Genomic DNA, 12,663 nt, shown 5'->3' on the forward strand with positions numbered 1-12,663 from the left:
CCCTGTGTATTAAAAGCACACTCTGAATTGAAGCTGTGTATCAGTACTGTTTACATACCTAGCTCAGGTTTTCAGTTAAAAATTGGTTCTAAAAGTATTTTCCCTTCAGAGATCAAAATCCATTGACCAGTCTTCAAATAGCTTTTACCCTTGAGACAGCAACATCTTCAGCTAAGAGGTGCAGGAATTATTCTACATCATAATGAAAATTTTTAACTAAAAAAGGACAGTAGAATCACAGAAAGAAAACACTTGAAATAGTTTTAGAATTATGTCTTCATACGTTTTATCTACTCCTCTTCCTCAGTGTACTTCTCAGACCAAAGACATATTCTACAGAGGATAGCAATTAATAGTTAATAGGAGAAAGAACTCAGGAAAAATACAAGTAAAATGGAGCTGGGAGCAATTAGCAGAAAAGATTTTATTTGAACACTTGAATCTTCCTGCCCACACAATCTCAAATTGACTAAGTACATCATGACATTCACTTGCTAACTTGACTTTTTTCAATGAGGATTAGTTTTGTATGTTCCTAGAACTCTCTGTCTTTAAGCTGGAATTCTGTGGCTTGAAAAAAAAATAAAAACAAATATCTGGTCATTCAGGAAAATTTATGACGCAACACTGAGCACAGCAATCACTTTAAACTACACGGAAATCCATAGTACAGAAGACCAAAAAGCAGAACCTGCCATGACCTGAACAAAGCTGCTATCATCTGCTTTGTGTAAATACAAGGGCACAAAGAAACATGATCAGAGCCAAGTTTGGGCTCTACAGTGAGACAGGCAAAATTCCTACATATGGGCAAAAAGCTCAACTATCACTCCTGCCTGATGCAGGAGTGAGAGAGACACACCCACATCAATGACTGGAGAGAGATTTACTCAAGAGAGGCATGCAGAGCCAGTACAGCAGGATAAGTGCAACAGCACAGTATGCATCTCAACAGACAAAACGCCATAGCTATTTGAAGAAGTTCCTATTAAACTCTTGCCTCACCTTCAGTACCACCCTGAAGAAAGGAATGTGTTTATGGCACAAGTTAACAGGCCTGCCCACACATTTGTCATGGGTGAAGGCACAGCCCAAGGAGAATGAAAAGAGGTCAAGCCACAGAATAAAGCCTGTAATAGAAGCAAGTGGTAAAACTTAAGCCATTAGCAACTTTGAATGAGATAAAGCAATGTAAGGCACAAACCAAACCCAAAAACATCATCTGATGCAGGAAATGCCCATAACTTGCCTGTTGGTGGTATGGTAACAGCATCAGTAGTATACATGATCCGTAACACGTGGGAACACATGGTTCTCATAAATAGTAACTACACCAATAATACTCTTGTGGAGATTGATGTGTAGTAGCTACTACTGTAGTAACTACAGGTGTGCTACTCCAAAACTGGAGAAAGCAAGACTGTTACGGTCAGCTTGAAACAAGCAAACAGCTGTGGAAGCACTGTTCCCTCTTCCTGTACACTCCTATCTCCACCTGCTTTTATAACATGGTCTTTTGTGATCCCCATCACATACTTCCTCATCACTTCCCTTTTGCCATGCGTAACTTCTCACTTTCCTGCCAATTACTTCTTTATGTGAGCTTGCTTTGGTCACTCCCATTACAAAAACATCCCACTTACAGCCAACTTGTTTCATCATTATCTATCCATCTTTTTTGTTTGTTTGTTTTGAAGCTCTTTGAACACAATCTTTATGTGATCTACCTGGGGTTTCTCTCCTTATGTCATTCCTTCTGCAACTGAAATTGTTTTTACCAGAATATTTAATAATACTTCTGTAGCCAAGAGGTACATCACTAACCTGTCATTTGTGGAAAGGGGGTGTGTGGGGGAACTGTGTACAATTTATACCTTATACTTGATGCTATAAGGTTGTTATGAAACTCTTTAATCGTGGAAGGCCTTATTATAAGGAGAATCCACCATTTGTTTACAAAGGCTGTATCACATCCCTCCCAGACAAAGCACAATAATGGGTTGTTAAAACCTTAATGATAACCTATTCAAAGAGCCCTAGGACAATTAGTTGGATGAAGTCTAAAGAAATGAGCTGAATAACCACCCTATATGAAACACAGAGTGGAAAATCCCCAGGAGCAGAACAAAGGAAATCAGGCCTTCAAGGAAGGAAATCAGACTCAGGCTGGGCACACTGATGTTACTAATGCACAGGAAACTTTGGCAGGAGTGGTGTGTTCTGCATAGCTGCAGAAACTTAGCTATGTCAGAACAAATGAAGCAAAATAGGAAGAACAGAACATCCAGTCTTGAGAGCAAAAGATAATCTTCTCTTTGGACTTCTCTGAATTCCTGCCTCCTTAAATCACTCACAGAATACTAGAGAGGTGTCTCATAATAACATCAGCAAGATCTTTGAGTACCCTGGGATGAATCTCACAAGGCCCCATACATACTTACCGTATCCAGTTGGAGCAGCAAATCCCTCAAAAATCCAGGGCTGACTGTGATTTTATCATCACTGCAATCGTGATCCTCTAGCTCAAGGCTCTGGAGGTCTCAGAGTCCTTCATTGGTGCTAAAAATTGAAGTGAAGAAATCATTCAATATTTGTTTTGTCTACTTCCCTAGTTGCAAGCTGATCATACTTATCAAGTAATTAATGAATGTTATCTCTGATCCTCCTTTCACTGTTAACATATTTTTAAAAGTCCTTTTTATTGTTCCCCGCAGAACTGATTGTCTTCAACTCTAACTGAACTTTGGCTGTGTAGGTTTTCCCTCTAGAGGAGATAACAGCATTTCTGTAGTCCTCCAATGTGACCTGATCTCACTTCCAGTGGCCATACATTTTCTTTTCCTCCCTAAGCTTTAGATGAAGATCCCTGCTTAACCAAGTTAGCCTTATGTTCTACTCGCTTGACTTCTAGCATTTTAGAATTGCCCATTTCTGTGCTCTCAGATGACCACCTCTCATGAACCACAATACATTCAAAAGTTTTCCAAAGGAACTTACTTTCCAAAGGAACCTTACTGAATGTTTGCCTGGGCAGCCTGAACTCAACACCCCTCAGAGCTGAGGTCTTAATGGCAGTTGTCTTCCTGTCATCAAAGATTTTAAACTCAACTACCTTATGGCCAAGATGGACCCAAACACCAACTCACCCACAAGACCCTCTCTGTTTACAAGCATAAATTTTGGAAGGCACGTTTCCCATTCAACTCCCTCAGTACCTGTACCAAGAAATAAGCCTCAGGATGTTTTAGGAATCTCCTGGACTTGTTTGTATCAGCTGTCTGCTATTCCTAAAAACAGCTTCCAAAACACGATGACTCTTCTGCTAGTTCTGCATTTCTTTAGGAAATGCCAGAAGTCCATCCGTGCTCAACAAAGCTGTTCCATCTTACTGCAGTGAGCACCCAAGCAGTTCCCCATCCTCACAGCCCACTACTCAGAACTTAACAGCAAAGAAAGCAAACAGTTCCATTTGTTTTTATAATTTTTTTTCTTTCTCTCCTTGAACTTCTTTCCTCTTAAATATATGTGACTTTCATTTTCTAAGAACAGAAGTAACTCATTTCCCTTTCCCATAATGTGATTTTTTACACAGGTAGAATGTATTAGATTTTAAAATTTTTTTCACTCAGAGAGTTTTGGAACAAGTTGCCCAGAAAAGATGTAGATGCCCCACCCCTGGAGGTGTTTAAAGGCCAGGTTGAATAGGGCCCTAGGCAGCCTGATCTAGTGGGTGGCCACCAGCTGATGGCAGGGAATTGAAAATGGGTGGGCTTTAAAGCCTACTTCAACCCAACCATTCTATGATTCTATGATGATTCTATGATTAGAATTTTTTCTTTAGGGATACAATGTAAGAATGAGGTCAACTCAGTGTTGACACTTCTCAGTTTACCTTTCCATCTTGTGAGAATCTGTATTTTAAGGATTTCCTGAATCAGGAATTGCCTTTAGTGTTAAGCAGTTCTTGACAGAAGACAAGCACATGAATTGTATCTAAATTTCTGAATCCATTTATACTTCTGGATTCCTGTCACGAGGAGATTTTCAGGTCAATTCTGTGCTGAGGAACTATATCCATTCGATTGTTGTAAGCCTGGAACCTAGTAATTTAACCGGGTTCCAGTTAGTTCTTGTGGGAAAAAAAATACAAAGGAAAAACATTTTGAGAAATCTGAGTTGACTGGGGAGAATGAGATGGCTCTCAACTCACACTCTTGTCTCTCTTTACGCTATTCAAATCTTCTCCATCATCTAAGGATTCTACATGAAAAACCTAAACAATGGAAGACCTTATCAATACCTCTTGATTCATAATAAACTAATCTTTTTAAATGTAATGTTTATATTGACGTTGTTCATGTACACAGTTAAAATTTTAATCAGGCATAACACCAAATCCTTTTCTCTGTTCTGGCAAATACACTCATGCAAGAAAGTGCAACATTATCTTTCCCCATGTATCTCTTCACTCTCTTCCTCTTAATTATACCAAAAATGAATAGCTTATCTTCTCTTCCAGAGCCTTTCACAATTTTTTGCTCCCCAAAGATATCAGTCAACATTAAGAAGACAAATTCTGTTCGTGACAAGTCCGTGTGTCCCTCCCTTTCACTCATGCATTACATTTTCAAGCATTTTCATGTAATCTCCTGTCTCGACATTATTGTTTGAGGAAGTTCCCCATAATTATTAACACAGCCATTTCTATGTTCTTTTTTACTTACGTGTTTTGTTTTATTCAAAGGTACTTCAAAGCTAAAGAAGAGTGATTATACCATTCATGGAGTCATGATGTTCAGTAAAACTAAGAAAATTATCCTTCATAGGGTCTTGATACTGTCAGTGCTACTCATTAGCCTGTCTACGTTCATTTTCCTCTCTTTTCAAAATAGACTGAGCATTCTTAGACGTACAGTTTTTTGTGTATGTATTTTTCAGTGGCAAAGTAAAAACCACAACAGTTATGGAATACTACTACATAGTAAACATATCATTAGGAGCAAATAATCTGTGGAAATACGCTCAACATTCATGACACTGAAATCATGTCATGATTTCAGTGAAGACTGAAAGGGAAATTGCTGATACCAACACCACAAGACAACATCCTTAAACACTTAAATGCTATAAAAACTTTTAATGAGTAAGCATCTTTGTGATTCATTCCCACCTGTCTGATGATAAAGGATTTTACAGATCGCTAATGTTGTTAGCACCTTCTCCATCAAATATCCGTAACAATTTCATCCTCACTGAGGATTAACAGTGAGCACAGAATAGCCAAAGAATACTTGAACCTGTCAAGTTCATACATTGCTGTAGTGCATGACCAAGAGTACTCTCAGTCGGCACACCTTGTCCTCCATTATTTGCAGATTACTTTGTTGTTTCCTTACATTACCTTTTTACTGTTTTTCACTTTTTGCATATTAGATGGAATGTTGTTTTTCAACAGTACTATTTGCTCAGTTAGATTCTTTCTAGAACCCCATTTTTCCATATTAGAAAAGAAAGTAATTTGGAGAAGGAGCAAGAAGTAGACATGGCAAATTTTGTGTAGTACATGTTCTTATCTCATTGTGCTTCATCTTTGTTTTCCTTTAAGTTCTTGGTGTTTTTTTTTTCTAAGTCACTGTGGTCTATGCTTGAAATTAGATTACATGTTCACTGGGTTAGTGAATTTCCACTATTCACAATTTCTTTTGTGAAGCACTCAATCACCACCATAATACAAATAATTGCAAATTAAATGATACTCCAGGAGCTATGCTCTCACAATAGTAACAGTCAGCACTTACACAGTTCTTCCCCCCCCACATTTCCCCACTCCCCAGACTGCAAATGCATTTGTTAATTAATTAAGGCTGAATGACAAAGCCATAATTAGCCCAGCCCAAGTTATTCTTTACAGTGATAGGGCTACAAACACAGTAAAGATATTCAGTATTCCAAGAAAGCTCCTGCTGTCATCTCACTATATGGAATTAAAACACTGCCTGCATAGTATGATCAGAGTCTTGTGACAGCAAGACATTCATACAGAATTGTAACAAATTTGGGAAATGAACAGATGGATCTTGCAGCTTCACTCAATGGTAAGCACAATTATACAGGATTTTTAGAGACAGAGTCTTGAATAACACTGGCAGATTCACATCTTTTAGCTTTCCAAAGATTTAGGGAAAATACACAGGAGTCCACAGACCAACTACTGTATGGAATAAACGTATTATGAGTAACAGAAAGGAAGACATTAAGGAATCATATATTTTTCAGGACATGCATCAACCCTGAACTGTACTTGGGAATTACCTAAAAATTATGAGTAGTTCCCAGTCTGTTAGCAAGTCTACTGGTGAAAAAGAAGTTCATCCTTTTTTGTCTATCTTTCTCTTGGGCAGTTAGAGGTTAAAAAACCAACAAGCAGATGAGTCTCATCACTTTTAAGAAAGTAGGCTCCTTAGTTAAAAGCTGATTGCAGCAAAGAATCTACTTGAAGAACATCAAAAAAGAAATTAAATTATTCATCTCTTCAGAGCAAGACAGACTTCAGAAACAATGTACTCCATTACAAGAATGTGTATTGTCTACTGATGCTCTGTGCTACTCCCCAAAGTGAATCTAAGCCAATCATACGTGGAGCATGACTTCTGCAAATATTGCATACTGCAGAAGTCAAGAGAGAAAAGGAATGATTCAGTCCCTGATTTCCCATCCAGTGAAACAGCTTGCATTAGGGAATAATACTGTCTTCAAGTTATCACTTTATCACTTTATACACTATCCTTATGCTCGGCATATGCATGATTACACAGGTGTCAAGGAAGGTCGTGCTACTATGCTATGCAAAAAAAGTTTATACTCATAACTATCAGTGTCACAGAAAAAACTACCTCAGGGCTGACTGTGCACTATCAGCTATGTGCAGACCTTCTGGTTACGCAAACTTTGCTCAAAATATTTGATGCGACAGGCACAATAGCTGTATGTCTGCCTGCTAGAGGTAGTCATGTGTGCACAAGTGGTTGACGTGCCCTATTTCCCAGCTCATCTATCACAGGCATACACATGCAGATCTGCTGAATCCCAGGTGATAGCATTCTGGTCACGAGCAGAGGGCTGAATTCTGTGTTGTGTCTTAAACTGTAGGAATTAAGTAAAAAATTACCTAAACCCGTCATAACACCTGAGCACATATTGCAACGAGAATCATCCTCTAGGATGTTGGGAGAGTCCTGAGGCTGTTCTAACTTACCATGGCCTCAGAAAAACTTTTAATCAAAGGTCTCACAACCTACTTTCCATTGCTTTTCTCCTGACCCTTGCTTTTCTCCTCCCCTATAGGATTTGGTGAGATGGAAGCTGTGTGCCATCACTACTTATTATGAAGACATATTGCTGGGGATGCAATTTTTCAGAATCCCTACGTATCAACCATAGTTCTGTAAACTGATCTTTCTTTCTGGTCTTCCAAACTGCAAAACTATTGAGAGGTTTAAGGAAAAAATCAAAGCCTTTCTGTCATTTGCTTCTAAAAATTTAAGATATTCTCTTTAATGCTTTCCAGATTTGCTGCATGATTTGCCATGATATGGGAGAAATAAAAGACAAAATAAACTGTTGGAGAAAAAAAAAGTGCATTTCTATGTAATTTAAAATCTTATATCAAACACATCAGGCAATCCCACTTTGAAAAGCTTGCAATTCTCAGCATTCTCACTGCTGATATTATCACACGAAGTGACGAAACATGTGAATTCTGCTGATAAGAACCATGTCCATCACTAGTCAAGCATCATCAAATCATCAAAACACCAAAATCACTGCCATCACCAAATGATGTTTATCCTGGGCACAGAAAACCTTCTTAAGCAACCAGGCCTTCTCAGCAAACCACCATGCACAAAATTAAGACACTTATTTTGCATGCATCTGCTGAAAAAGTATCTATGCAATGTCCTCTGTCTACTAAAAAAAAATGCACTGAAGAAACATAAATACTATGCACTAGAGATTGATCTGTGTATGAAAACAATTGGAAATTAATTAATTTGCTGGTTTTCCTGTGTTCTCCTCTCTTTGTGTAGGCTCATTTTTTATCACACTGCTTAATCTCTATCACACTACTGCTCTTCAGCTGTAGGAATAGACGAAAGTCACCATATATTGGCAATAGCTGTTTTCCAAGGAATGCTGTGTGAAAGAGCAATGTTGGAAGAAAGGAGGCAGACAGATGGTCTGTAACTCATTTTCAGTGGATACATTTGCCTTTTCCCTTACTCTCAGTAATTCTCAGTAAGAGGTCCCTTTTCTTAAGAGAAGTTCTAACTACTTCCCAAACTTCTTAGCACTTTCTGCAGATCCTTTTGTTTCCCAAAAGATGAAAGAACATGCAGATACACAGAGCCACCATCAGGTGAAAGAATGATACTCAGCTACAGTACCATAATTTAGGTACTTCTGTGATAAGAAGAACAAAGCTCCATCAGAGTCTTCAGTAATAATAAAGAGATTCCCTATATACATTTTTTGATATGAACATCAGACTACATGTAACGAAGATGCACTGCAGAACTCCAGTGAATAAGACAGTGAGCAAACCGAAAATCAATAAGAAATCTCACTAACAGTAGACTTCAGGGTAATGAAGGACAAGCAGTAGGCTTCTGTCTCACCACTCATTCAATGCATGATACGTAGTTATTTGCGAAATCTGTATCTGATCTGGCATGGAAGTTAAGACCACAATACAAATGCAGAGACAATAACGAAGATGCTGATCATGCACGTGTAGTTTGATTGGCATTTAGATAACCATACCATCACAGTATGAATGAACTCGTCAGAGCTGGGCTGACATAAAGAATCTCATGTGTTATCAACAGGTCTCCAGCCTGCTCTTAGAAGCCTACTGAAAAGGAGCCATGCAGTGCCACTGTCAGATACCTGCCCATTTATTGTCTTGAATTTCATGAGTAGGGATACATGGGGCACTACAGAATATCTATGCAGCTCTTATTACCATAATATCTTGCATTATGATTCCCATGGTGAAAATTATGCTGTGGATGCTCTCCCGCATCTTGCAATGAACCCTGGTACACAGACACACCCACAACACCCATCATTGCTCAGTTTTGCCAAAGATCACCTGATATCTGGCTTATCTTATATTGTATGTGTGAGTGCATTCATGTATACATATATGTATGTTCTTCACACAGCATTTTCTATTAGTTCTGCTGAGTGTATTTACTCATTCTTTACTTCTGAAATCCCTCTCATTGCGTACAGTGTAGAAAGGTCTTGTGGATATCCTGTTCCACTGGAATCTTTGGGTGGCAACAGTATCTCCTCTTTTTTTTTTTCTTCTTTAGGTGTAGTCCCATCTCTGGTTGTCTACAAGGCTTTGTCACTGCTATTCCTAACAATGTCATTGTTCATCTACAGCAGACTTACATACATGTCATTACTGGCTCCTCAGTGTCCTGCTGCACAAGCCTTCTAACCAGAAAGTCAAGCATTGTTTGACCGTTCTTCACAATTTTAAGGGCACTGAGACGCATGTATTGCTCCCAGGCTCCCTGTAGCAAGGGTAATGCCAGGAAGTGGCCAGTTCCCTGCTATACAGAAACTCTCATTCTGATAGGCACAATTACAGTCTTGATTACTTTTGCCACTGAGGGACTGAAGTGAGAAGAATATTTTAAGACTGCTTTCTGCAGTCCTGACTTTGCATTTTCCCTTTCTCCAAGACTGGCTGTTAATTTTACTGTTTCCTACCTGATGTTCTTCATAGCTCAGGCTTCCTTAGCAAGCCCTTCTTCCACCCTCATGCACGTTTCCTCTACTCAGAATCACAGAATGTCTGAGATTGGATGGGATCTTTGGAGATCATCCAGTCCAAGTCCTGGGCTCAAGCAGGGTCATCTAAAGCAGGCTGTCCATGATCACAGCCAGAACCTTTTTGAAAACCTCCAAAATATCCATCCTTTTTTACAGCCAACCTTTGTATATTTATGTACATTGACAAGATTCTACTATCTGAGCTTTCTCTTCTCTAGGCTAAACATTCTCAGTTCTCTCAGCCTGCAGGATAAAAATCCCTAAACAATTCTAGCGGGCCTTTGACTGATTATCCAGTAGCTTTGCATCACTCTTGTACTGGATAGCCCACACTTGAATGCAGTAGAGCAGGTAAAGCCTTGCTAGTGCTGAGTAGAGGGGAAGGATCACCTCCCATGACCTGCTTTTTTTCTCTCCTTCCCCGTTCCACACCCGCACATGATCCATCTGTCTCTATTATATCTATGTAAACAATTCTTAAAGAAGTTTGTAGAGCTGGTTTGTTATTCAACAACTGCCATCCTTTTTAAAGGACAGTAAATTCTTCACAAGCCATTTCACCCACCAGAGAAAAGACATTCATATGCAATGACTGACCTTATTCAAGTAACGAATTTTCCTTGATACTAGGCAATAAGAAATTGATGCTATGATCTTCCATCACAACTATTAGTAAAATCAGTCAGAAATGAAATCCAGTTTCAATGTACATTTCCATATGAACAACTTCCTCCCCTCTTCCTGTTTGAAGTCCTTCTTCCCTGGCTTTACCAAGCAACCAAATAAGTAACAATAATGATGCAAACGTATAGTGCAGGATGAGACAAGCTGTGTCTTTATAAAATAGTTCAAAAAAAAAAAATAGAAAAGAGTGTTAAAAATAAAATAACATTTAAGATAAGAGAGATTAGGTGATAATTAGACAAAATAATTTCTACAGATTGGATATCAATAGCAGACCTGGCATGTACCTAACACTTAAGTTATGCAGAAGGATTTTGTGTGCTCACACCATGGGAACATTCAGAGCACGTCTAATACAGGAATTGTTTCACAACATCAACTTGTGTGGTTTTAAGTATACCAGTACAGACTTTCAATGTACTTAGACTAGGCACAATTGCATAAGAGGTTTTACAGATGAAGCATATTCCTGTAATACTGTAAGTAAAGTCTAAATTGGAATCTACCAGCTCAAATTTTAAGATAAATCATTTTAAATTATGCAGACAGCAAGCATAGTCCTACAAATGCAATGTATTAGGCTTTATATATATATATAAAATATATATATATATGGGATTTTTATATATATTTTAAATATATATATACTTTTTTTTTTAAACAGTAGATATCAGACAAAAAAGCAAACTGAATAAACAGATGGGGGTATTTTTCAAAAATAAAATCAAGAAAATATTCTACGCATGAATCCAAATAGCTTTCATGAAAGTCTTCAGATTTTTTGAAGAAAATTATTGACTTCTAACTTTTTCTCCACATTTCACTCCTCTCCTCTCCTCTCCTCTCCTCTCCTCTCCTCTCCTCTCCTCTCCTCTCCTCTCCTCTCCTCATGAATGCAGTAAATGACCTCAGGAATTTTTCTTTCTTTTTTTTTCTTTTTTAGGCTGATAGTTTTTTAATACTGATATGGAAGCATCAAAAAATAAATAAATAAGAAATTTTAAAAAAAACCAAGGCCTTAAGGAAAAGAGAAGTTATTTCCATACTTCCAGAAGTTTGAATACATACAGAAGTACAAAATGGTATAGAGTGCGTCTTATAAGATTACTACTTCTCACTTCTCTGTATCTTCTCTTAAACCAGAAAAGCTTTTAAAAATTCTTGAATGTTTTAGAAAGTTCTGGAAGAAGAAAACAAAAATGAAGAGAAAAATATAGGAGGGAAAAAAAATAAGGAAGAGGAAACAAAGGAAAAGATACAAAATAAACTCACATGATTTTAACAATACTTGCATTACACTAAGCAACAGGAGACATGAATCAAAATACAGAAAACTCAAACCATTTGGAAACATATTTAGTGAAACAAATTTACAAAGTTTCCTTTATCAACCATTGTAACAGAAAGCCATCTTCTAAATTTGTATTTGTTTTTCCTTTCTAAAGTTTTGATAACCTGTATAATAAACAACTCCTGCCTGTGTCTCAAACATCTGTCCTGTCTCCTGATACGATGTGAATAGAAATAATGTTTTACTAACAAAGTGCCATTCTATTTGAGCCTCTAATTTTGAAAGGAGATGACAGAGAGAGAAAATGTGTGGAAAACAGTACCTGAGTGTAACAAGTCATGGTGCAGTCTTGCTTTAAATCAAATGACCATGGATGACTGGTCTGGGTGGCTGAAGTCAGGAGGTCCTGGGAAGTCATTTATCAAGTGCCAGCTCTGTCTGTCTGTTTGCCGGAATGGCTCTGGCATGGCTTCTCCAATCAGTATTAGCTAGGTGGGAATTCAATCATGGAGAATTTCAGACTTCATTTACAACTACAATAAACCTGATCCAAAAACATGCAGATAGCCTTGATCTACAAGTCAAGCAGTGCTATAATACTATGCTTCTCCAGATTTGCCCTTTGGCAGAAATTTAGATGGCAAGTGTATTCTATCCTGGACCACATCAAAAGAAGCCTGGTCACAGCAGTTTGAGGGAGGTGATCTCACCCCTCTACTCTATACTGATGAGACCTCACCTGGAGGACTGTATCCAGATGTGCAGTCTTCAGTATAGGAGAGATACGGACCTGTTGGGCATGGCCAGAGGAGGGCCACAGAAATGATTCAATGATTCATTCT

Source organism: Centrocercus urophasianus, unplaced genomic scaffold, assembly GCF_019232065.1.
Source record: "Centrocercus urophasianus isolate 14NV4802_14NV808 unplaced genomic scaffold, USGS_Curo_1.0 seq_14, whole genome shotgun sequence".
In the NCBI taxonomy this organism is placed as follows: Eukaryota; Metazoa; Chordata; class Aves; order Galliformes; family Phasianidae; genus Centrocercus; species Centrocercus urophasianus.